The sequence below is a fragment of the Triticum dicoccoides genome, chromosome 7A, assembly GCF_002162155.2.
Source record: "Triticum dicoccoides isolate Atlit2015 ecotype Zavitan chromosome 7A, WEW_v2.0, whole genome shotgun sequence".
Lineage (NCBI taxonomy): Eukaryota > Viridiplantae > Streptophyta > Magnoliopsida > Poales > Poaceae > Triticum > Triticum dicoccoides.
In genome coordinates this window covers 486,188,873-486,193,981 of record NC_041392.1, presented here as the reverse complement: position 1 = coordinate 486,193,981, position 5,109 = coordinate 486,188,873, and positions in this window count along the sequence as shown.

The following is a 5,109-nucleotide window of genomic DNA, read 5'->3' as shown; positions in this document are numbered from 1 at the left end:
TTCACCAATTAAATTGATGACAAGCAACGGATTTGGCATATTACTTATTCTCGTAGAAAGGATTAAGAGGGATATAGTGCAAACTTGAGAAAAGTCTTCAACGATCCGTCGGTAGGATTGGAAAGAACGAATGAATTGATATGATAACCAAGGAAGAGAACTATTGAACGAACCACCGTAAGAATTGAAAATGAACAAAGAAAAAAAATAAAGAAACACCGGGAAGAATTATATAAAGAACGAAGATACTTGAGAGAATATAAATACAAGAGACTGAATAGATCACGAGCTGATTAGAGAATACTTGAATGATGCGGCGGTAAGATTTGGAGCACGATAGCTACACACTGAGAATGAAGAATTATGACATGATGGCCTTCGGAGGAAAGAAATGGAAATAACTCATGAAGTGCTCCGGATGGGTGGAAAGAATTCTCACAATCGAAAACAATTGTGAGACGATGGCATCAAGCTTGAACTACGCATGTTTGGAAGAATGAATAAGATTTGGAGGAGAACTCTTCGGTCTTCAAATGTTGAGAAAGATGATGAGAACCACCATGAGAAATGATGAGCCACTCCGGAACAACGAAGAATAGAAATGATGAACCAACGATGACCAGAATTTGAAAGATCTTGAATAAAAACATATGACAGATGATAAATCATTCTTACATCAAACTTTAGAAGATTTGAGAATAGCTCCGAAAATATTAGAAGAGTTAGGTAAGATCCTGGGAAAAGTCATGTGGGTTAGGGCCCACTCAAAAGAAACACCTTTGGACGATTACTTGAAAAGATAGATTGCACCGGTTGAATTAAATGGCTTGAATGAGATAATGACCTCGAAATAGCTTGAACGGATTAAGAATGGAAACGTAAATCTTCTGAGATATCTTCAACACCCCGAATATGAACAGAGAGAGGTGAAAAAATAAGAGAGCCTTGTATAAGAAATTCCAACATGGAAAGCATGTAAACCAAAAGGAAGAGATATGATCAACAACGAAACTTGAGTTTAGACCACCGGAGAAGAAAGAGAACGAAGAACGATGAACTTGTAGCTCCTTAGAATCTTCATGAGAAACACCAGGTAAGAACATGGAGGAAAAAAATAAAGAGACTTCACATGAATAAAATGGAAACTAGATTAAGATATGTGAGTCCTTGAAGGAAAAGGGTGGGAGGGCGCAAAAACAAAAGCAACTTGGGAAGGATGAAACAAACACCGTTGCAAGAACTTAGAATTGATCTTGCGAATGTTGAAAATGATTGGATCCACTTGAAGAGGAGCACGTCAGTTGGAAAAGAATTGGCATGACAATCTCGATAAATAAGAAGGATTAATGTTCACATAGGAATATGAGAACACCGCTTAGGAAAGGTATGGAATCAACACTTGACATTGAAGCAACTCGAATACCACAACAAAAACAAAACAAAGGATTGTCTTGTAGAATAAGCCGGAAACAAACATATGATAGACCCCATATCGTATCATGTGTCTGTTGGAAAGATATTCTAGGAGCTACTTGAATTCCCACTTATAAACTCCCGAAACTTTCTGGTGCAATCAGGTGTTGGGGATACAGGGGAAGCATAATATCTCACCCAAACTAACAATCCCTACATCCGGTTGTACTCATCCTTCAACACATAACCAAGAAACCTTCGGAAATCATGTACCTCAACCTTAGAAAAGCATCTGTTATACGAGTTATGGCAATACTCCCGAACTCCCGCCCCAGTATTGGGTGGCGTCGAGGTTATATCACCAGCAGCTGCATAAAAGAGATTTTCGATGTCGGCGAACTCAGGTATTCCAGAACTGCAATGATAAAATTGTGACGACAACACCTCGGAGCTCAACTCCCCGGGACACTGCCACAACCCCTAAATGTCAGGAGGCACCAAGAACAATGTTCTCGTCACAAGACTACAGGAACGATTCCAAGATACCCGCGTGATCCTAAATTTTTTTAGTGAAATTTGAGGAGAGGAGAGTCAAAACTTCTACGTCAGGAGGCCTCACTAGAGCAACGAAGGGACTGAGGAGTAAAAAGAATCCTACTCTCTGATATATATAATCCTAAGACTCAAAACATTTTGTTCTAGACTCAACAATGTCAACGATTCGAGCAAGCAGGGGGCTCCTAAGTCGGGGATGGCTCTGATTACCAACTTGTAACACCCACAATGCGGCTATATCTCCCACGTGTCGGGGCACGACTTAAAGGCAATCCCATGTATTGAATAAGAAAGGGATAAAGAGTTGGCTTACAATCGCCACTTCACACAATACATAAATAATTCATACAACATCCAAATACACTCATAGACCGACTACAGTTAAATCCAACAGAAAAGGAAGATAAATCCCAAATGGTAGATCCCCGATCGTCCCAACTGGGTTCCACTGCTGATCAACCGGAAAAGACACAAAACAACGATCAAGATCTTCATCGAGCTCCCACTTGAGCTCGCTTGTGCCACCTGCACTAGTATCATCCGCACCTGCAACTGTTTGGAAGAATCTATGAGTCACGAGGACTCAGCAATCTCACACCCGCGAGATCAAGACTATCTGCAGCAAGCACTAAACATATATGGTGGCTAACATACGCAAATAAGAGCGAGAAGAGAAGCAACGTAGCGGTCGAGAAGCTAGAAGTGATCAAGAAATGATCTTGTAACTACTTACGCACAACCATAACACAAGAACCATGTTCACTTCCCGGACTCCGCCGAAAAGAGACCATCACGGCTACACACGCGGTTGATGCATTTTAATTAAGTTAAGTGTCAAGTTTTCTACAACCGGACATTAACAAATTCCCATCTGCCACATAACCGCGGGCACGGCTCTCGAAAGTTTATACCCTGCAGGGGTGTCCCAACTTAGCCCATCACAATCTCTCACGGTCAACGAAGGATATTCCTTCTCCCGGAAAGACCCGATCAGTCTCAGAATCCCGGTTACAAGACATTTCGACAATGGTAAAACAAGACCAGCAAGACCGCCCGATGTGCCGACAATCCCGATAGGAGCTGCACATATCTTGTTCTCGGGGAAACACCGGATGAGCACTCCGTACAACTAAAACCAGCCCTCAAGTTTCCCCGAGGTGGCGCTGCAAAGGACTCTAGTTCAGACCAACACTTACAGAAGCACTGGCCCGGGGGGTTTAAAATAAAGATGACCCTCGGGTTGGCCGACCCAAGGAAAGGGTAATAGGTTGTTAGGCAAATGTAAAACCAAGGTTGGGCCTTGTTGGAGGAATTTTATTCAAAGCAAACTGTCAAGGGGTTCCCATAACACCCAACCGCGTAAGGAACACAAAATCAAGGAACATAACACCGGTATGACGGAAACTAGGGCGGCAAGAGTGGAACAAAACACCAGGCATAAGGCCGAGCCTTCCACCCTTTACCAAGTATATAGATGCATTAATTAAAATAAGAAATATTGTGATATCCCAACATATCCATGTTCCAACATGGAACAAACTTCAACTTCACCTGCAACTAACAATGTTATAAGAGGGGCTGAGCAAAAGCGGTAACATAGCCAAACAACGGTTTGCTAGGAAGGTGGGTTAGAGGCTTGACATGGCAATATGGGAGGCATGATAAACAAGTGGTAGGTAACGCGACATAGCGATAGAATGAATAACTAGAAAGCAAAGATAGAAGTGATTTCGAGGGTATGGTCATCTTGCCTGAGATCCCGCAAGGAAGAAGAATGAGTCCATGAAGAAGACAAACCGACATAGTCGAACAGATCCTCACAACTCTAGAACGAAACCGAAGCTAACGAGAGAAGCAACCCGGAAAGAAGCAAGCAACATAGTAAACAACCATCACATAAACATGTCATGATGCACAATCAAGTATGATGCATGTCCGGTTTAATGAAACATGGCATGGCAAAGTGCACAAACAACACTACAAGTTAAGTGGAGCTCAATATGCAACGAGTTGCATATTGACGAAACACCACATGACTTATTTAGTTCTCTCTCAATTATGTACTCAACAAAATTAAATGTTGTTAAACAAGGCAAGAGGTGAAACATAAGAAAACTACCTATCTAGGCAAGTTTAAATGAGGCCGGAAATAACAAACAACAAGTCCGGAAAATCCTCATATGCATATTATGAATTTGGTACTATTCTATCATAAACACAATTTTAGAGTTGTTAAACATGCAAAGTAGTGCCAACATGTTAAACTAGGCATTTTTCTACCCCATTTACAATTAATTTGGAGTTATGGTTATTTAGTTATGAAATAAAACATTTTTAACATGGCATTATGAAAAATAAACACAAACAACATTTTAAACCTTTTAAACATGCATCAAAGTTGGATATTAAGAAACTAGACAAGATTCTAAGCATTTTTCATATATGAAACATTTTAATATGATGCACGGTTAATGAGTTCTTATATGCATGAAGTTTAGGGGCTAAACTGCAAAACTGTTATCTCAGGATAAATGCTAAAATCGCTGGACAAGAAAAAACATGACGGGTTGAATCTATGCAAAGGCCCAACAGGAGCAGGGGATCTGGAGGGGCTGCTCACATTGGGCCTTGGCCCGGCTGGAGGCTGTTGGGCCTTGGGAGGTTGCGTTCAACGCGAGCGGTGGGCCGAGGCCCACGCGCGGATGGATGCAGGGGCGGCGGATCCAGGCAGCTCCAGCCTAGATCTAGCCGGAGGAGGCACGGCGGCGAGCTCCATCGGGCGGCCATGGCGGAGCTCCTGCAGGAGAGAGAGGGGTTTTGAGAGAGGAAGACAAGGGAGAATCAGAGGGAGGAGGAGAGGAACAGGGCAGCGGGGTCCGGCCTGGGTGTCCTCCGGTGGCGGCTCCGGCAAGGCCGCCGATGAGGACGGGGTCGGGCGGCTCCAAGAGCTTGATCTGGAGCTCATCTCCTCGATCCCGCTCGGGGCAGGAGGATGGCGAACGGTTGCGGCGCGACACTGGCACCTCAGGCCTAGATCGGCCCGAACAGGCCGGTTGCGGGCTGCGGCAAGCCACGTCGATGGAGAGGGGCTGCGAGGCGACGTGGAGGCCTCTGAGTGGGCAGGAGCGACGCTGGGTGGGG